This window comes from Saimiri boliviensis, chromosome 11 (assembly GCF_048565385.1).
Source record: "Saimiri boliviensis isolate mSaiBol1 chromosome 11, mSaiBol1.pri, whole genome shotgun sequence".
Taxonomy (NCBI): Eukaryota; Metazoa; Chordata; class Mammalia; order Primates; family Cebidae; genus Saimiri; species Saimiri boliviensis.
Window position 1 is genome coordinate 87,134,163 of NC_133459.1, and position 22,790 is coordinate 87,156,952.

The 22,790-nt window shown below is 38.5% G+C and overlaps 1 protein-coding gene across 1 annotated transcript in view; it reads left to right on the plus strand.

The window, feature by feature from the left end:
• The first annotated feature begins 380 nt into the window (after positions 1-380).
• Positions 381-22,790, plus strand: part of LRRC8C (leucine rich repeat containing 8 VRAC subunit C) — a 138,481-nt gene continuing 116,071 nt past the window's right edge. Inside the window, exon 1 of the transcript XR_012512490.1 lies at positions 381-486. The gene's annotated coding sequence lies outside the window, so the exon portion shown is untranslated. The remainder of the gene's footprint in view (positions 487-22,790) is intronic.

Below are 22,790 nucleotides of genomic sequence, written 5' to 3' on the forward strand. Positions count from 1 at the left end.
TCTCTCCAGGTCCCGGAGAAAGCCCCTGGCGGCTGGCAGCAGCCCTCGCTGGCGGGTCCTGGGTGCGGGGTGGTCTCTACAGGGGAGGAAGTTCCCGGGCACCGCGGCCTGCGTCACAGCGGGGCTGGCACCGCGGAGCCGGCTCGGAGGGCGGCGGCGACCCCGGGGCCGGGCGCTGGGCGGCGCTGGCTGCCGCTGGCCCGGCTGCGCGCGGGGCGGTGCTGGAGGCGGCTCCGTCCGCGGCCGGGGAGGCGGAGGGGAGGAGGGCTTGCGGGGCTGGGGCGTTAGCTGCGTCCCAGCTGGAAGCCCGCGAAGAGGACGAGGACGAGGGCGCTGCCGTGGCCGTGGCCGCAGTGCTCGGGCGCGACAAGCCATGAGCAGCGGCCCCGCGGGCGACCCCGCCGTCGCTGGCAGCCGCTGAGCCCGACCCTCGGGCAGCTCGTCGCTCCCCAGCACCCTCTCCAGCCGGCACCCTCGCGCCCCGAGGTAAGGGCGGGGGATCCGCGGAGGGATGGAGAGGGGCAGCCCGCAGAGGGCCACCCGCTCGGTCCTCTGGGCGCGCCGGACCGGGACTCGCCCCCGCTTGCTTGCGTCCCTGCCTTCTCCCGGCTCTCAGACAGGCAGAATGTGGTTGCCCGCCCGGCTTGTGGGGCCGAGAATCATCCGCGGCTGCGGCTCAGGAGCCCGCCAACCCCTACCCCACCCAATCCACGCCAGCCCCGGCGGCCGCGCGAGGACCCCAGCCTGGAGCCCAGCACCGCGCGGCCGCGTCAGGTCCTGCGGACTGGGCATGGAGGCGGGGAGCGGTTTGCGACAGAAAAACGTGTCCGTGGCCGGGGCGATCGTCGTTCTTTCCTACCTCGAAAATCCCTGAGACCCCGGGGCCTGTCCTTTCCGGTCTCTCACCCCGCTGCCACCTCCGAACCCTGGGAGTTAGGACTTTTGGGGAGGGAGAGGAATTTGAAGGTCTCTGGAAGAAACGAGAGAGCACCGTGGGCTCACCTGCAGGACCGGAGGGGAGGGGGTTTAGCTCTATCCGGCGGGCCTCAGAACCCAGGTGTGTAGGCCAGCGATTGAGGCCAAGACCGCTGCCTTCGTCCCACACCGAGGCTCGCTGATCTTTCCCTTTCCAGCCGGTTCCCACCAACGGGATGATTAGGGATGGAGTTAGCAACTCAGGAACCTTAGGATGTGTTCTGCGGACGCGAATGCCTTTCTTTTCTCCCTCAGCCAATTATTCCCTCCCCACCCCTACCCCCCACGCCTGCCCGGTATACAGCAGAGTCCAAATACTTTCTTCCATACCTCGCACCCTCCGTAGTTTTGCAATAGCTGGACACCTAGCCTGCATCCTAATGCGGATATTTCAGAGTGTTAGGGCTAAACTTCCCTTGGTTTCAAATTCCTTAAGCATGCTAAAGCCCCAGCAAACGTTAGGAAACATTTTCAGTTTCCCATCCTACTTAAAGTAAAAAATAAGAACCAGTCCATCTTTGTGGGAGTCGCGGCGTTTGGCACGGGGAGGCTTCAATTACCTCCATTTAAAACAGCCTTTGAGGGAAGGAATAGGTAAAGGAAATCGCAGCCCTGTTTAAGTCACATACTTCTTTCGCGGTAGGGTGAGAAATGTAGCCTTAACCAACAGTAACGTTTCTGGTCAGGTACGTGGTGGTTTCTCAAAGCGTGGATGAGGCTTCAGCGTGGGCAGGTTATTAAGATGCCATTTAGACGAAAAAGGAGTAAAAGTGGAATAGTCCTCTTGGTTAGCACAATGCTGCAAATTCGCCAGAGTCAGTTTTATACATGTATACATTCTGTTTATTTTAAAATAATTTGTTGAAAACCCAAAACGTAATCAGAACTACACAAAACTTGCTCAGATTCATAAAGTGTGTTGAGTGTGTGAACAAAGATACATTAAATTTATACAGCTCTAGTCTATGATATTTGTATTTCGTATGACTTGCTTAAATATGGAAGGCCAATGGTATCACTGATTTGCTTTACTCTGGAGTGATTAACCAAAATTCTGTCTTGGGGTCAGTTTGTTTCCTTTGAGGGGGATGTAGGGCAGTTTTGCAAAGATGAGTGTTTTCCATGGTTCACATAATAGATTGGCCACAGATAGGGCTCATCGACCCAACAACTGTATCACATATACCAAGCATATTTAACAATTTTCTTGTTAATAAAATCATCAAAGCCTTTATTAATAGTACTAATCTATTTCTGAATAAGAACTTTAATGAAATGTGTTTTTAAAAGGGAATGCTTTTAGAGAAAATAATGCATTAGGAGCTGTAAGATAAATGAATGAAAATGTTACACTTTATTTCCATGAAGTTTATCTTTTAAAAACAATACAAAGTTAGAAATATGCTTAATTCCCAAGTGTTCAGTTTTTACCAAATTGTTATGATTTTTTAATAGTCTATGGTTTTCTGGCCGTGCGCGGTGGCTCACGCCTATAATCCCAGCACTTTGGGAGGCTGAGGCAGTGGATCACGAAGTCAAGAGATCGAGACCATCCTGGTCAACATGGTGAAACCCCATCTCTACTAAAAATACAAAAATTAGCTGGGCATGGTGGCGCATGCCTGTAGTCCCAGCTACTTGGGAGGCTGAGGCAGGAGAATTGCTTGAACCCAGGAGGCGGAGGTTGCGGTGAGCTGAGATGGTGCCATTGCACTCTAGCCTGAGTAACAAGAGCAAAACTCTGTATCAAAAAAAAAAAAAAAAAAAAAAAAAAAAGTCTATAGTTTTCTTAAGTTACAGTCACCTATATAGCATTGTAATAGAGTGAGCCCAAGTTTAAAATGAAGTGAGGTAGAAACTATACTTATTTTTCCAAGAAATGTGTTAATGATTTAATATGATATATCCCTATAACATAGTCTAGCTGCATACTAAATAACTAATACACATTATTTCAGGTTCTTGCAACAAACCCCTAAGGTAGATGGTGCCATCCATATTTTACAGAAGAGGGAAGTTTAGAGTTCCTGACTTGCCAAAGACTATACAACTAAGTTAGTGCCTGAATGAAATCAGCCTCCTTAGTCTTAATGATATACCTTTTTCATTATCTAAAGCTAATTCTTTCTTTTTTTCTGTATACATTTATTGTTAACTTGCCATACTGACTATATGTGGAAACAGATTGTAAAGTCGTCTGTCCAGGGTTTTCCATATAACTAGTACATAACAGAATTCCAATTTTTGAATCAAGGCCATCTGTTTCTAAAATACATGTTCTTACCACTGATTTCTATTAAATGACTGATCCAGAGCTTAACCTTAGGGACAATTTACTCCTGCCCATCAGCTATTATCACTAACATGCCAGTGATGGTCTCATGGGCTGTAACACACTCCCAAGATTTTATACCTCATTTATGGAGTGTTGGCTGTATCTCCAGTTCCAGATCATTCATGACAGCGTATTACAACTAATGATGGTTACATTACCATAGAGGTATCCTTGAATCCACTTGAATTCCTTTTGAAATATACATCCTTCTGGTTTGGCATGGGGTAAAGAGAATGGCCTCCAGAAAAAGCTGCTATCAGATTCAGACTCTACTGCACAGTAGGAGTGCAAATGAGCTCAGATTATTTAACTTCTTTGAACCCTGGCTTCCTCTTGTATAATGGGGTTAATAAAGCCTGCCCAGCTGGATCACTGTGTGGATTACTTGTAATAGTGCATGTAAAGGACAGCTCCTGTCACCTAGTCAGTGCTCAGTAAGGATTAACACTAGTATACCCTAGCACTAGTAGAAATTTCTGCTGTATTTCACTTTATGTATATTTTACGTGCATGTAGTGATCAGTCATTGCTATCAGTGATTCACTCTTTATATAGTTACACAAAGGTCTAATATGGTTCTTTGCATCTTTAACTTTTGAATCACATCCTTTTTTGTTGTCTTGAGTCAGAAACATCTACTCATATTCTGTAGTTTTTCCTTTGCTCTTAGTCTTTTATTTCATTTTATTTTAACTTTACTAACAATGTGTCAGTGGATTGGAATTTGTAGTTTTGGCAAACAAACTTTCCTGTTTTCTGCCTCTCCTAACCTCTTAGCCTTGTATATCACTCAGGGTACCATGACAATGCCAGTCTCTCCCCACCACACACCTCACCCTGGACCAAGCCTTCACCAGCTGAAATTTTGCATCTCCTGTAAGGCTCAGCTAAAAGCTGCTCCTTCATGAATCTGCATGTTTTCCTGCAGATCCTTTGTCAATTCACTTATAATGCAGACAACACATACCCCTCCCAAAGTGCTGGGATAATAGGTGTGAGCCACCACGCCCACCCCACCACTAATGCTTCTTAAATTTTTTTTTAATTGTTATTTTTCCAGGTAATATATTTCAAATACTATAAACTCTTAGAGGCCAGGGATTTTTTTTAAAAAAACTTCTTTATATTATTTGCTTGAGATAATACATAGATCGTTTCTATTTCCTGAATGAGAGACAAATCAGATATTCTGAGATTTTTTACAATAATTAGGAAAGACATCCAAATTGTTGGTGGCACCTTCCTTGTTACCTTGAGACTTGTGAATCCCAGGCTTCTCCACTAATTTAACTGGTCTTACACTTACTGGAAAGCTATCATTCTTCAACAAAGCCTTGGGCATAAAGTACCATGTAAGATAGCTACGTTTCATTAATAAATTGCTTCCATGGTGATATAATAACCTCATTAGGTTGCAAATATATTGAGCATGTCAACAGTATTTGAGTATTTAATAGTTTAGATGGCTAATGGTCCAAATGTATTGCTTTAATTAAGAATAGGATTTACTTGAGAGGAAGGAACATCTACCTCAGAAAGGAGATTGAGGTAATGAGCAGGAGGATTTCAGACCACTTCCACTGAAGGTAAAACTAATCACGGCACAATGTGGAGGCTGCAACCAGAAGTGACCTTCAGAGAGAAAATTAGCGCAAAGACCCACTCTCACCCCAAATATGAGGGGTAGAAAATAAAAAGGAAGAGGTAAAATAAATTAAGCATAACCATAATACTTCATGACTGAGGCCTGTTAGATGTTGGTCATTCTTGGATTATTAAAATAGGAAAGTGACTATGGGGTCAATATAGGCCAGAAAGAGAAACTAATGTTGCCTTGGACACTTGCTCCAGGGCCAGCACAGAACAACAAGAGTGTAATCTCAGAGCTTTGTTTGAAATACATAGTTTGGCAGGAATATATTCCTAATGATTACAAGATAGAGACTGACTAAGCTCTTTTCCAATATCAGGCATAAAACAAACAACAACGACAACGTCAACAAAAAACCCTAGAGTGTCTATTTAGTAGTATAACATATCATCACAAATTTGAGGAGTGAATTTAGGATCATCTTCTGGTATTGGATTGTTGTTCTTTTAAAATATGGCTCTATAGTCTAAGGTGTATCTAACTGAACGTCAATTGATAGAGACAAGGTGATATGGGTTCAGAAAATAGAGTTCAGAAAAGAAAAGGAAGAATTGGCAACATTCAAAAATCAATTTTAAGAAAAATATGTTAAAGCTTAGGGAAGTAACTGAAAATGTTTCAGATGACCAGAGTATTTTGAGTCATTCAAGAGAACTATATGTTCTTTAAAGAACCATTCTGAGGACTCAGAAGAATAAAAGTTCTTTCCATACCAGAAGAGGTTGTAAAGGTAAAACAAGAAGGAAATTAGTTTGTCTGAAACAAAAAACTACCCAAGGGATGGAAACACTAGAGAGAACATAGTGGAGCTAATTTCATTTCTCAACCTTTTATTGATTATTAACCTCAGTCTGTGAACCTTTTTTCGGTAAGTTGTAAAAACACAGATATTTATGTACTGTGACTCTTCCATGGACCACATTATTTAAAGTTTTGTTACACCGCCTTCCCATCAACCAATTTTTGCTAGGGGCAGGATTATCCTCTGAATTGAGAATACATGGTGTAACATGATTCTATATGATTTTTAAAATCACCAAAGAGCCATATAAAACTTAAGAACAAGAAAAATAGTCAATATATCTATATATTTTTGTATGAATGTAATACAATGCCTTAATTTACACATCCTCTGAAATTAATTACTTTTTTTGCATCTATAAATAAAGGCTACTTTATTGACCCTTCAACTGAAATTTATATGTAAAAATGTCAGGCTTTTAGTCCCAATTTACATTGGCAAAATTATTATATCATAAAGTTGTCTTCCAAAGCCTCCTCTACCTGCATCCTTTTGTTTTCGGGATGGGAAGCCCTCCCTAAACTTCAGACATTCAACATCCTTTATACATTTCTGTTATGCTGGAATGCTGTGGTATTAGCCGTTCATTCTTTTGACTGATCAATTGTATATAAGTATAAATTCGTTTGTCTCTATTAGAGAATATGTTTTAAACTACTTATATATAAATTTTTGAGGTTTTTTTTTGAGACGGAGTCTTACTCTGTTGCCAGGCTGGAGTGCAGTGGTGTGATCTCAGCTCACTACAGCTTCTGCCTCCCAGGTTCAATCGATTCTCCTGCTTCAGCCTCCCAAGTCGCTGAAACTACAGGCGTGTGGCACCACGCCCAGCTAATTTGTTTGTATTTTTAGTAGAGATGGGGTTTCACTATGTTGGCCAGGATGGTCTCTATCTCTTGACCTTGTTATCCACCCTCCTTGGCCTCCCAAAGTGCTGGGATTATAGGCGTGAACCACGTGCCCAACCTACTTATTTATAATTATGAAACACTGTATTCTATAGCTATGAGATTTCAGTTCACAACAATTAGATTTGGGGACAGGAGAAGGCCTCTGAAGAAATTCTTGGCTTTCTCATGTTTCGTGCCTTGCTCGGGTTCTTTAGGTAGCACGAGCCTATCATGGCAGCTGCAAGGACTAGAGATGGTCTCCTTTATATATTGGCTGCTTTCCGAATCTGGAGCCTGTCATGCCCTGGCATGTTCCCTTCCCCCAAAACAACTCATCCTTTATCTCCTCCATCTTTTATTTAAATCATATTCTTTTCCTTTTCCCTCAAACCTCCAGAAATATATTTGTTTTTCAATTCTCTTCTTGATTTGTGGAGCTACACTGAAACTGCCACAAAGGCAGAGACCATACCTGTCTTGTATACTGCCGTATCTGCAGCACTTGCAAAGTGTCTGGGGCATAGCTGCTTAAGAAATAGTCATGTTATAAATATTTAATGACATAATTTACAGTAACATTTCTTACCTACTATTTGGAGTATATCCATTGTCTTTTCTATTATTTTAGTTTCTGATGATGAAATTTGAAAGTACACTTAGAAGTCATACTTCTTAATAGGGATATTAAGAGATGTAAGTATTTCTGTATGTGATTGAAAAGCAGGCAAAAATATATAAATAATTATAAATTAGGAGCAAGCATACAAAACATGAGTTAAAACATCAATGTAAATCCTAGATAAAAGTCATTAAATAAACTAAAAATATGAAAACTCATGCATCTTGCGAGTTCTCCTTATGTATTTTAAGAACTTATCGCCGGGCGCGGTGGCTCAAGCCTGTAATCCCAGCACTTTGGGAGGCCGAGGCGGGTGGATCACGAGGTCGAGAGATCGAGACCATCCTGGTCAACATGGTGAAACCCCATCTCTACTAAAAATACAAAAAACTAGCTGGGCGTGGTGGCGCATGCCTGTAATCCCAGCTACTCAGGAGGCTGAGGCAGGAGAATTGCCTGAGCCCAGGAGGCGGAGGTTGCGGTGAGCCAAGATCGCGCCATTGCACTCCAGCCTGGGTAACAAGAGCGAAACTCCATCTCAAAAAAAAAAAAAAAAAAAGAACTTATCAAAATCAACAAAAATTGCTAACTAGTCTTTTTCAAATATCTTAGAGATTTATGAAAACTAGAAACTGGTTTAAGTATCTTTTTAATGTGAAAGATATAACCTATAAATCTAACTCCTGGGAAAATACTGTAGAGAATTAAATAACTGTGAGAATGGCTTCATTAGCAAAACATCGTCAGGCTAATTTATATTATCTCTCTTGACATTACCAAGGTTTATTATAATGTGCCTATCAGTAAAGTTAGGAGATACTGTCCAGCACACATAACTTTCTAGTTAGTGCACTGCTCTGTGGATAACTGTCACCAGAAAGTGATTATCAGCTGAGGAAGTAGCAGCTGGAGCTATGTCCAGGGTTTGGATCTGAGTTGAGTGTTCTAAAATTTTATCTGAGAATCTGAATGGCATGATAGAAAACAATGCAGATGATGCTTACATAAGTGACTTTGTGGTGGATAGAGTGCCTTGGTGTTAAAGGAAGAATTTGAAATGGGTTTGGCAAAATACAATAAAAAATATAAAATTAAAGTGAAAAGAAATAATCAAAGACAAGCAATTAAATTCATTTAAGGAAAGTACAGGGTGGTACCTTGAAGAAAACTAAGCAAATGACATAAATATACTAGGTTTGTGTTTGTTTTGTTACATTTGTTACTGTCGTTTCCAGTATTTAGAATAGTGTACAACATGAAGCAGAGGTTTAATAAATATTTGCTGAATTAATATGTGAATGAAATGTAAGATGGAGGAAGGCAATGTGCAATTAGGGCAAAAGTAAAATTATTTTTAAGGGGATGGAAATGAGTAACTACTAAACTGTTAGAAAAACCTTTTGGACACATAATTTATGGAGTAGACAAGACAAAGTTTTATTTGTCTTATATGTAAAATGTTTCTGGTAGATGGATTCAAAAATTCATTCTTAGGGACATCTGATAAGAAAAGTGAATGGTCAGATATAGTTAACCTAGACAAAAAATGTGGGTTGAAGGTTACTAGACTCTTCACTGACACCTAACAATTAACTGGATGGCTAGGTAGCTGGTTTCTAAGAACAAGTATTTCCCTATTAAACTTCATCAGAAAATTGCTTAATTGTTTCATTAGGAATATTTGTTTTTTCATATAAGGAGATTGTGAATTCTGCTTTGCAAATAGATTCTGTTCCTGATCAAGTTTGAAACTTTTTTTTTTTTAATCACTCAACTTAGATAGTCTTTGCAGGTCTGTCTTAGTCAAGGAAAAGTCTATCCATCTCATTCCATTTTTGCATTGGGGTCACTGAATTTGTTACCTACTCATTAACTTTTTAGGTTTCTTTAGTTATATGTTACATCCAGAGTCAATTACAGCACTTTTATATAAACATGGATAATACTTTGAACTGGTTTTCTATGCCAGGGCAGATTTCAAAGCATAATCTAAACTAATACAGTTTCATCGTTATCTACTTTATATAGTTTACGGACCTGGGCTTCTATATTTCTGTGTTCTGTTCTACTTCACATGCTTTCGTTTAAAAGGTACCACAAGAAGTGTTTAGTAATCCACTTAAAGGATCTTGTCGTGTGATCAATGCATTCACTGCCATGTAATATTGCACAACCAGTAAGACCAATGAGTTAACATCTTTGTGGAAGCTTTGTAAAATCTTTGAAGTTATGTTTTTTTATTACTTCTTTCACATTAGAAATACTTTTTATAGTACTTTCCTCTCAGCTTGTCTACTCCAAGGCCAGAACTCAGAGAGTATCTATTTTATTGCTATCAGATTTTGCCTCTAGTACTTATAACTGTGGTATCCCTATTTTCTTGAGGACCCCTTTTCCTGGTCAGATTCTTGTCCTACTAGAAAATTGTATTCCTTACTGCCTAAAAAATCGAGATTCTATTGGCCACAGAGTAGATACCAGACAAGTATCTGAGGGAGAGGAGGTGTTCTGTGCATTTCTACCATTTATGAAGTGTAGCGTTAGTAGCTTAATAGGATTTTATACATAGGGGATTTAATCCCAAGAATGCAAATGCAAAAATTTCATAGAAAGGGGATTTAATCCCAAGAATGCAATGTCAAACTAAATTTATCTCTAAATGTGACACTTTGGGAACAGCATGTTAGAAATTAGGTTTATTTATGACCAGGCATGGTGGCTCATGCCTGTAATCCCAGCACTTAGGGAGGCTGAGGCAAGCAGATAACCTTAGGTCCGTAGCTCAAGACCAGCCTGGCCAACATGGTGAAATCCCATCTCTACTAAAAATATAAAAATTAACTGAATGTGTTGCAATGTGCCTGTAATCCCAGATACTTGCGAGGCTGAGACATGAGAACCACTTGAATCTGGGAGGCAGAGGTTGCAGTGAGCTGAGATCATGCCACTGTACTGCAGCCTGGGTGACAGAGTGAGACTCCGTCTTAAAAAAAAAAGGTTTATTCAATTATATATGAGTAGGGAAGGAGGATATATTCTTTTCTTGTTTGTTTGTTTGTTTGTTTTTGTTTTTGAGATAGGGTCTCGCTCTATCATCCAGGCTGGAGTGCAGTAGCACCATTTTCGCTCACTACAACCTCTACCTCCAAAGCTCAAGCCATCCTTCTACCTCAGCCTCCAGAGTACCTAGGAGCACAGGCAGAAACCCCCACGCCCAGCTGTTTTTTGTAGAGTCAGGGTTTCATCATGTTGCCCAAGCTGTTCTCAAACTCCTGAGCTCAAGCGATCCACCTGCCCCACCTCCCAAAGTGCTGGAGTTACAGAAGTGAGCCACCGTGTCCGACTGGGAGGATATACTCTTAATGAACCTATACAAATAGCTTCATTTGTATGTACTAGCATACAAATGCCAGGAGCAGTAAAGGGTCTCAATGTGTATAGTAATGACTATCATCCTACATAGTTTTGTGGACTAGGCAAACCTATCTATGTCACATTTTTTACAGAATTATAGATTCCATGATAGTGGAGTTATCGTCAAAAAGTTTTATTGCTTTTAAGTATGGTTAGAATAAGTAACGTGTATTTAAATGATCATTAATAAAAATGAGTTGTGTTTTTCTAAGTTTACCTCTTTAAAATTCAATTTTGAAAGGATTATTATATTCTTCTGGGTAGTCACTAGCTTATTGTCACAGCTTTTCTTGTCATTTCATACAGGTTGTTTTCCTTCATAGTGATAAAATACTAGAAAATTTGTGAGTTCCAGAATTCTGAAGTGTGTGCTTGTGCTGTGTAGTATTCTGAGGAATATAGTCCCTCACTCTCTGAAACTGGTCTTCTGATACATACAGTACTATTTGAGAATATGCCAGTCAAACATTTGAATTTTGATACAGCTGCAGGCACAGCCAATAATCAGAGATGTTTAAGTTACAATTCTTTTGTTTCAAGTTTTTAAAAAAGATAACCTACAAATGCACTGAAATAACCTACTAAATTAAGGGTTAGTGATAATCTAAGAAGAAAAACAGGGACTTTTTCAAATACCTTTCAAAAAATAAAACATCAGTGGTAGGATAGCTTTGTATCAATTAACTCTTGAGTTTATAACAATTTTAAAGTGACCAAAATATAAAGCCTATTTTTCATTTTATTTATTTATTTATTTATTTGAAACAGGGTCTCACTCCATTGCCCAGGCTGGAGTGCAGGGCCACGATTGCAACCTTCACCTCCCGGGCTCAGGCAGTTCTCTCACCTCAGCTTCCTGAGCAGCTGGGACTGCTGGCGTGTGCCACTGTACCTGACTAATTTTTTGTATGTTTAGTAGAGACAGGGTTTTACCATATTGCCTATGCTGGCTGCATGCTGCTGCCTCTTAAAGTGCTGAGATTACAGGCATGAACCACAGTGCCCAGACAAAACCCCACTATTTGAAGGCATGGGAATGCCACCAAAGCAAGTAGAAATGGAGAGGAACTGATCTTTGAGAGAGAGAGACTGCACTGGGTGAGATCTGAATTGCGGCTTTTCTCCTGAAACCAGTACCCAGACCATATGGTCTAGAGCTACTAAATCTCTCACACCTAACACTGCAGTTATACTGACTTGAAAAGTCAGAAGGTGGAATTTGAGCCATGCTCTGTGGCTGGAAAGTGAAGGGAAAATTCTAGGGGGGTAGGGGAAGTCACATAAAAGAGATTGCCCCAAATCTGCCTATAAACTCTCACCAAATCTTGGCCTGACTGCAGAAATGCTCTTAAGAGGAGTTAGGCTCCATGTAAGCCTAAAACACCTGAGCAGCAGGAAGCTTAAAATGCTTGAGCAGATATTTTAGCTGCTGCCCACCTTACAGAAGACAGTTTAGTTTTAGTATAACCAAGTTAATGGCCTGCTAAAGCTAAAACTCAGTACTTTTCAAAGGGAGAGAACAGACTACAGAGCATCCATAATATGTCATCCAGAATATCCAGGATAAAATCAGACTAGTAGGCATGAAAGTACACAGGAGATATAATTCATTCTCAAGACAAAATATAGTCAGTAGGCATTACTCCAAGGTGATACAAATGTTAGAATTAGCAAATAATAATTTTAAAACTGCTATTATAGTATCGTGAAAAGAAAATGTAGTCATAATGAATTAACAGATGAGACCTCTCAGCAAAGAAATGGAAATTATAAAAAACAGTAAAATAGAAATTCCAGAATGAAAAATCCACTGGATGAACTTAATAGCAGATTGGAGATAGCAAAGTAAGGAAGAGAGAATTTAAACATGTACCAATAGAAATCATATAATCTGAAAAATAGAAAAATGATTGAAAAAAATTGCATAGAGTCATAATGACATGTGGAAAAATGTCAAGAGCATAAGAATGTCCTGGAAGGTGAAGAGAGAGGAAAAAATGGAGGAAAAAAGGAGAGAAAAAAGTGAAGAAAGAATGTCCATACACTTCTTAATGATGGTGAAAACACTCAACTTACCAATATGTAAAGCACATCATACCACAGGCAGATTAAGTATAATACCATTCCTGGGTATATTGCCACATTCTAACTGCTGAAAACCAAAGACAAGGAGAAAACTATAGAAGCAGCCAGAGAAAATCAAAATGCATGTCATGCAGTATAACAATAAGAATGATGACTGAGTTTTTTTCTCAAAAAAGGATAAGACAAAACATTACTATTGAAATGTTAGAGTGTTTTCTCTGAACCCAATAGAATTAAATTAGAAATCAGGAACAATAACATATGATATCTAGAAGAGCCCCAAATATTTTTAAATAAAATAAGAAACTTCTATGGGCCAAAGAAAAATTCAAAAAAGCTTAAAATATTTCAAACTGAATGATACAAACATAGCATTGAAACTAATGGGAAGAAATAATGAGACATAGCTAAAGCAGGGCATAGGTAGGTTGATAGGAAAATGATAGATAGATAGATAGATAGATAGATAGATAGATAGATAGATATGGTTATATGGTTATCTAGAACTTGATATTCCTTTTTTTTTTTTGAGATAGAGTTTTGCTCTTGTTACTCAGGCTGGAGTGCAATGGCGTGATCTCGGCTCACTGCAACCTCCGCCTCCTGGGTTCAGGCAATTCTCCTGCCTCAGCCTCCTGAGTAGCTGGGACTACAGGCACGCGCCACCATGCTCAGCTGATTTTTTTGTATTTTTAGTAGAGACGGGGTTTCACCTTGTTGACCAGGATGGTCTCGATCTCTTGACCTCATGATCCACCCGCCTCGGCCTCCCAAAGTGCTGGGATTACAGGCTGAGCCACCGCGCCCAGCCCAAACTTGATATTCTTATATTAGGAAACATTTAATATCAATGATCTTAGTTTCTACCACAAGAAGCTGAATTAAATTCCCAAAAACATAGAAGGAAATACTGGATTCAAGAACAGAATAAATGAAATAGAAATTAGATGAATGATAGAAAAAAATTAAATAAGACAAATGTTGGTACTTAGAAAAGATTAATGAATCTAGCAAAAACATTAAAGAAGTGATGTAGGGTGGGAGATGGATAACCCAAATTACCAATATCAGGAATGAAAAAAGGATATCACTGCAGACCCTCTGACAGTGAAAGGATAGCAAGGAAATATTGTGAAAACTATATGCCAATACATTTGACAACTTAAATGAAATGGGAAAAAATTCTTGAAAAGCACAATTACAAAGGCTGACAGAAATTTATTGATAAACAAAACCTTCCCATAAGGTAAATTCATACAAAGGGGATTTAAGCCCAAGAGTGCAAGGTTGGTTTAACATTCAAAAATCATTCACTGTAATTCATCGTATTAAATGGACATATGATTTTTCTCCTTTATTATCTCAGTAGATGCATTCAATATTTTCAACATCTATTAATGATAAAGATTCTCAAAGATTTTCTATAAATCTCATAAACGTATTTAAAAATAACCTATAGCTAACATCATACTTAATGGTAAAGTTTTGAATGTCTTCCCCTTGAGATCAGAACTAAGCAATGATATCTGCTCTCATCACTTCCATTTAGCATTATACAAGAGGCTGGCCAGTGCAATAAGGATGAAAAAATTAAAGATTAAAAAAAAAGAAGTAAAACTATCTTTCTTTATAAGCTTTGTGGTTAGAAATTGGGATTCCATATTCTGAGGAGTCTACAAAGTAACAGCTAAAAATAGTAAGTTTGCCACACTAACTTTTAATTGACATGCAGATATTTAAAATTTACCAAAAAATCGTACCAGTAAATCTGTTGACAATCACCATGTCAGTCAACCCTTGTATGTAAACATGAATATGATTTTACTTACTCTGTAAGGGTATTTAATAACATAATAACATTAGTAATATTTTATCTGCTAATTTATTTTTACCCGACAGCTTTCCCCATAATGTGAGTGCAATAAACAGGGCTGCCTACTGTTGACCTAATTAAGGAATTAAGGAATAAATCAGTAAAAATTAGTTATTTCTAGCCTCTCTTTCTTTTAAGTGCCATATCCTGAATTATAGGAGACAGAGCAAATCTTTGGTGCTACCTGGATGCTGTCTATTATGTATCAAATATGAATTGGGATATAAAATCATCTGCTTTATTTTATATAGCTCCAAATTAGGAACATTCTCTTAAAGGAAGCCAACATTTAAAAATGTTGTCAGTTAAGAATACAGATGCCCAGGGATAAGAAAAGGTCATAGTGTTGTCTAGATTATTAACGAATAACTATATCAGAAAGTACATAGAAGTGTTAGAATTTTAATTTCTCTGGAGGCCAGCACTCTTTATTATTATTATTGTTTATTTTCAGTATTCATAGTTTTGAAATACTAAAAAGCACAAAAGCATGAAATCTACTTGCCCCTTCTGAAAGAACACATTTGGGTTGGGTGAGAAAAACATACATAACTTTTCCTCTCTGGGTACAATATACAGTAAGTAAATAACTTTACAGATTTATTTTCAGAAAAGACCATCTCAAAAATAATTTTTGTTTTTGAGTTACCATTATCTATCCTACTTAGCTACTTTAAAAAATAATTTTATCTTGGCCAGGTGCGGTGGCTCAAGCCTGTAATCCCAGCACTTTGGGAGGCCGAGGCGAGTGGATCACGAGGTCAAGAAATGGAGACCATCCTGGTCAACAAAGTGAAACCCCGTCTCTACTAAAAATACAAAAAATTAGCTGGGCATGGTGGCATGTGCTTGTAATCCCAGCTACTCAGGAGGCTGAGGCAGGAGAATTGCCTGAACCCAGGAGGCGGAGGCTGCAGTGAGCCGAGATTGCACCATTGCACTCCAGCCTGGGTAATAAGAGCGAAACTCCATCTCAAAAAAAAAAAAGAAAATAATAATAGTAATTATAATTTTATCTCAATATCTGTTATTTTTCATACAGATCACACAGGCCAAACAATGGCATGTGACCATTTTTAGTGTTAAACTTTAGTTTTTAAAGTAAAATTACTGAAGTGGCAGGATCACTGTACCCCAGGAGTTCAACACCAGCCTGGGCAACATGGTGAAACCCCATCTCTACAAAAATTAAAAAATAATTTGCCTGGCATGGTAGCGCATGCCTGCAGTTCCCGCTACTCTGGTGGCTGAGGTGGGAGGATGGTTTGAGCCCAGGAGACTGACGCTGCAGTGAACTGTGTTTGCAGCACTGCCCTCCAACCTGAGTGACAGAGCAAGACCCTGTCTCAAAAATAAATAAAATTAATTTTATAAACTGTGTTATAAAATAAGATTATAGTCTTATTTGAATGTTATAAAGAACAAAGTATGTTAATAAATCTGATTCATAGGTTAAAACTATTGTATAAGTATTTTGCCAAAGGTTATTCATTAAATTTCTAATTTTAATATGAGCTCCCATCTTAAAAATTATCTTAAATTACAATTCAAATTACCATTTCAAATAATACCATTACTGTTCATATTCAAAACCTACAAGAGAAATACAACGTCCCATGATTTAACATTACTGCAACATTGCCTAAAATTTACAACCACTGAACAACAAACACTAGTTATAATTCAATGTTTTTGAGTACATCTACAGCCCTAAATTTTTAATGTGATTAATGACCAACCATCTGACCTATGAGACAAATATAAGGAAGTTAGTATCTTCCAGTTTAATACACATTCTTTCAGAGAACAGATAGGGCAAACCAAAATATACGAACAAATTGTGCAAACTAAAATACATTTTTAACAGCTTTATTGAGATATAATACACATATTTATTTACAGTATACAGTTCAATAGCTTTTAATTATAGAATTGTGTAACTATCACCATAATCTAATTTTAAAACATTTTTATCACCCCAAAAAGAAACATTTACACATTAGCTCTTACCCCTGCTCCCCAACCTCCACTTCTCCCAACCTCTAGACAGCCATTACCATATTTTTGTCACAATAGATTTGCCTATTTTGGACAGCTCATATAAGTGGTATCAAAAATATATGGTTTTGTATGTTTATTGCAGCACCGTTCACAATAGCAAAGACTTGGAACCAACCCAAATGCCCATCAGTGATAGACTGGATAAAGAAAATGTGGCACATACACACCATGGAATACAGTCATGCAACCATAAAAAAGGATGAGTTCATGTCTTTGCAGAGACATGGATAAAGCTGGAAACCATTATTCACAGCAAACTGACACAAGAACAGAAAAACAAACACTGAATATTCTTACTCATAAGTGAATGTTGAACAATGAGAACACATGGACACAGGGAGGAGACCATCATACACTGGGGCCTGTCGGGGTGGGGGGCTAGGGGAGAAATAGCATTAGGAGAAATACCTAATGTAGATGACAGGGTGATGGATGCAGCAAACCATGGCACATGTATACCTACATAACAAACCTGAGTGTTCTGCACATGTACCCCAGAACTTAAAGTGTAATAATAAAAAAAAATTACTATTAACAGCAAAAACCAAACAAAAAACTGTTTTGGGGGACTAGCTTCTTTCACTTAGCATATATTTAAGGTTCATCCATGTTGTAGCATATATCAGTATCCCATTTCTTTTCGTTGTCAAATATTTCATAGTATCAACATACCACATTTTGTTTATCCATCCATCAATTAATGGGCATTTTGGTTGTTTTTACCTTTTAGTGTTTGTAAATCATTCTTTTATGAACATTCATGTGTAGGCATTTGAGTACTCATTTTCAATTTTTTGGATACTTCCCTAGGAGTAGAATTTATGGATAATATGATAACTCTGTGTTTGACATTGTGATGTAAATGAGGTATAATTTTTGCATCCTATCCCTAACTAGAATAAAATCAGTGTTAAGGCATTTAACTGTCTTTTTAATGATGTTTAACAAACTAATTTGTGTAAGCATTAATCATTACTGGAATATCAACTTCAAATTTTATATAATTAATTCATAGTTGTGCACAAAGCACTATTAAAGCACTAGTAAATCTCTTTACATTTTGGATTAAAAGTTCTAGTTAAATATGGAAAGAGTTATTGAAAGCTGACAGGGTAGCTATTTGAATTTTTGTTGTTCCTTACCCTTGGTGACCTGTAAACCATCCATTAACTCCAAATATTCCTTCTGTGCATTTTTCCCCTTTTTGTTACGTGTCCAGGAAGAGATTTAAGATTTTATTATTCTAGATGTGAATAACTGCTATTAGCTTCTGTTTAGAAAATATGAACTTCATCTATTTGAAAGACTTCATAGTCATGCTAATTTCTCTCTGGAAGGAGGTAAAATAACTTTTGAAAAATAAAACACCTTTCCTTGAAACATTCTTTCAGGCACTACTCTTTTGCCCAGGGTGGTGCTGGAGGAACTATCTTGACAAGTTGTAGATTCTATCTGTTTTCATCTGTTTAGAGATATTCTTTTAATTCATTGTCTCCTAGACTTGGCAGAAATTTCCTTTATCTCTTTCTCATCACACTCTTGTGAAATCACCCAGGCAGATTTCCCCTTCTCTCTTTGTTTCAAAGTGAATTCGCTTGTTTAATGAGGTGTTCTCCAAAACACAGGACAAACTTCTGTGACCCCTTAACCTTCATTTTTAGAGGCATTCTGGGCAAGTGAGAAGCTCTCATTCTAGTAGCTGAGTCCTATGTACTCAAAGGACTCACTGACCAAAAATACAGAACACTATAAATAACTGTTTACAGACACAGGCAAATGTACAGGAAACCTCTGAACCTATTCCTGTAGGATACAGTTTTAACCGTTTGACAAATGTGAATACTGATACAAATATATACACAAACCCACTGCAGGCAAAACACAAAGTAAATTAAGATTTCTGTGAAAGTTACCATAGAATAATTTTCAAAACGTTAAACATGACTCTTAAATAAATATGGAATGAACATGTCAAAGATTTATTTAACTCATAAATGAAGGAGCCAGCAGGATGGTAAAACTGGTGCAGGGTATGCAAGGAATTATTTTTGAAAGGAATGTTAGAATAACATTACTAGGTATAAAACTAGGTAATGTCCTTTAGGGAAATAAAACCTGTAATGTTTTGAGTTTTCTACTGACCAAAAACCTACAAGTCTGGAATTCAATCAGTGGAAATTAGCAAGCAAAAAAAAAAGTATATTTCCCCAAGTAATCCATGAGAGGGCCAATTGAATAGTTATTCAGTATTACATTTGAAAGGATATATTGCTCTATCTTTGCCTTATTTCCAAGTTTTGGATACTTTTTGAAACATTTATATTTTTTTGAAATGTATACCTAAATGTTCTGTTTGAGGGCTTCAGTTGTTTCTTAGTAATATAATAAGCATTAAACCATGGAATGTGTCAAATACAAAACACTGGCCATGGAAATCCTCAAACTTAGAAAGAACATGGGTTCTAGGAACAGAAGTTTTGGGTTCTACACTTGTATACTTATATCCCTCCAATATGAAATACTGCTCTGATTTCACCCTGGGGGAAGAGTCTTGTTTTGACTCCAACCCCAAGTTCAACCACTTCTTGGGTCTCAAACAGCTCTCCAAGCTCTCAACTTAGATGGCAAGTCATTTTAAGCCCAGTAGAATGGGAGTCCTTTCAGATAGCCATTAGCCATTGACATTCAAGTGCTCAAATTGCCATAATTCAGCAGAAAGAAGATTTTTAAAAAGGCCAGGCGCAGTGGCTCACACCTGTAATGCCAGCACTTTGGGAGGCCGAGGCAGGTGGATCATGAGGTTGGAGACTGAGACTATCCTGGCCAACACAGTGAAATCCAATCTCTACTAAAATACAGAAAGTTAGCCAGATGTCATGCGCCTGTAGTCCCAGCTGCTTGGGAGGCTGAGGCAGGAGAATCCTTTTAACTGGGAGGCAGAGGTTACAGTGAGCCGAGATTGTGTGAATGCACTCCAGCCTGGTGACAGAGCAAGACTCCATCTCCAAAAAAAAAAAAAAAAAATCCAGCCATTAAGAAGAGTAACACAATGGGTAACAATAGCATATATGCCATGAAGTACCTTGATCTAGAAGCTGACAATAACTCTGTTTCTCTTGGGGTGAGCAAGTCTCCAAGGGAGTTCTGAGAACCATTGCAGCAGGAATTGACAAGCTGTGGCCCATGCAGTTTGGGTCAGTGCGTCCTGTTGTAGTATGGCCCACTCGCTGAGATTGGCTTTTCCGTTTTTAAAGGATTGTTTAAATATTTAAAAAACAATATGCTACATAGACCGCATATGATTTACAAACTCTAGGCATTTGCTTTCCCTCCCTTGATAGGAAAAAGGCTCTGGATCCTTGCATTTTAAAAAAGATTGACAGTTTACTTGTTAGTGTGCATTAAAGCTTTACAACAAACTTGCTGTAAGGGAAGAGTTTGTTAGTAGGCTAATTCAGAGATTTGCTTTTGATAGGAACATTTTGTAGCAAAAGAGAATGGTTAGAAAAATCACTAGATTTGACATCAAAGGACACAATGTCTGGTTAAAGGTCAGTAAATTCATGGTTGACAGCTGGTCAACTACATGGGTGGAATCTAATTTCCCAAAATAAGTCCTAGCGTCATTAAAGTTCATGAGAATCAATTACTGTAGCATTTTATCAGGAATACTCATTTCTTTCTGAGAGGAAGTTGTAAGTAATATCACACAAACAGGTTTGGGATGATTTTTTTTTCAAGGCAATGTAGCATATTTTTAAAAGCATACACCGGAGTGCTGGGGTACAGTAAAATAAAAGTAAACTGTAGGAGTCTTTTGATACCACACTAACTCATACTTTGGAATTTAGACACACAATGAAATATGAAGGTAAAACACTGGGAAAAGAATCAGAAGACCATCACAGAGTGGGTTAGAGCATTGAAAACAGAATCTATGTGGGAAGGATGAAAGGAACTGAGATATAGCTGCTAACATGGGGTCCAGGAAAAGTTAGTAATTACTTTCAGGGGTGTGAAAGGGTCTCTAATGGAATCTGGAGAGCAATTTTACATCTCTTCTGAAAAGAGATAAAAGTTTAACCGGCTTCACAAAGATTTTGGTAGTTAAGAAGAATAATTTTCAAGCTTCAAATAAACAACCTTTTCACAAATTTTCATAGTGGCTGGGTCTCTAGGATATCTTAAAAATAAAACAGAATTCGGGCTGCCTGCCATGGATTTAGTGTGGTCTTGCCTGAAGGTTTAGTCAGATAACCCCTTATGATCAGCCTTGTGTTATCATTTAAGACCACACTAGGTACGAGACTCTCAGCGTTGGATCAAGGGAAAAATCAGAGGACCACACTGGCTACAGATCACCAGATCCACTGCCTTTCTAGGGGATTAAAAAGAAAGCCACTGTCCCTGAGGACTTACTCTATAACAGAAGGATAGGGTAAACAAATATACAAGTGGCAAGTTATGGGATTTCAGTATCACAGGAGAACAGGGAAATTGTTGCAACTGTATAAACATCTGGAAAGGGGCACAATTAAAAATGCAGTTCATAAGGCAAAGATCTGGAGGAGTTAGGGGGACACCCATATTTGCGGAGGAGAGGTCTGAGAATAGGGGACAGCAAATATAAACGTTCCCCTGGCATGATGGTGGAACAGCAAGGTGGCCAGTGTGAGTGCAGAGCTCTGAGCAATGGGAAGAGCGGTCATTAAGAGAGGGTGCTGTAGGCTCATCACGTGTCTTGTCCACCTCTACTCTGAATGAGATGAGGAACATTAGAGGGTTCTTAATCTGGCTTGAGATTTCAAAGGATCACTCTGGCCATGGTAAAGAGCAATCCTTAGCCCACCTTTGGGCTCAGGGCATTTGTACTCAAGAAATTATTGAAAACCCCAAAGAGCTCTAACCCCAAAGAGCTCAAACATATAAATCTGATAAACATTTATCTATTTATTTTAAAATAACAACAATAATGCCAATGCATGTTAACACAAGTTACTTATTTTTTGAAATAACTATATTTTCCAAAACAAACAAACAAAAAGATGTCAGTGTTTTAAGTTTTCGCAGATGTCTTTAATGTCTAGCATTCAGTCTGTTCACTGTCATGTATCATGTAGCCTCTAGAAAGCTTCACTGTGCACTCACAAGAAAATGAGTTTAAAAGGCCAATAATGTTTAATATTCTTGTGAAGATAGTCTGACTTCACTGATTCCCCAAAAAGGCACACTTTGAAAAACAGTGGTAAAGAGTAGACTCACTGTGAGAGACAAAGATGGAACCTATTGCAACAAACCAAATGAGACATGCTGGTGCCTTGAGTTATAGCAGGAGAGGTAAGGAGAACTGGTTAGATTCTAGATAGATTTTAAATATTGAGCCTACAGTCTTTGCTGACAGAATAGACCTGAATGTAAGAGAAAAAAATTAAAAATTGACTCCAAGGTTTTGAACAGAGGAATTGCAAAGATGGATTTCCTATTTACTGAAATATGCAAGGTTGTGGAAATAGCAGATTTGAGGTGAAATGAAGAATTGTTTTGGACTTGTTAATTTCAATCCAGCAGTATCGTTACTGGGTATTTACCCAAAGGAAAAGAAATCATTCTGTCAAAAAGCTACCTACACTCGTATGTTTATAGCAGTACCATTCACAACAGCAAATATATGGAATCAATCTAAGTGTCCATCAATGGATGATGGATAAAGAAAACTGGTATATATACACAATGGAATATTATTCAGCCACAGAAAAGGATGAAATCATGTCTTTTGCAGCAACATGGATAGAACTGTAGGCCGTTTTCTTAAGTGAAATAACTCAGAAACAGACAAAACTGCATGTTTTCACTGAGAAGTAGGAGCTAAATAATGTAAACACATGGACATAGAGTGTGGAATAATAGACACTTGAGACTTGGAAGGGTAGAAGTGGGGAGGCTGGTAAGGGATGAGAAATTACTTAATAAGTACCATGTACATTATTCAGATGAGGGTTACACTAAAATCCCAGACTTCACCACTACGCAATATAGCCATGTAGCAAAATTGCACCCGTACCCTTTAAATTTATGCAAAAAAAGA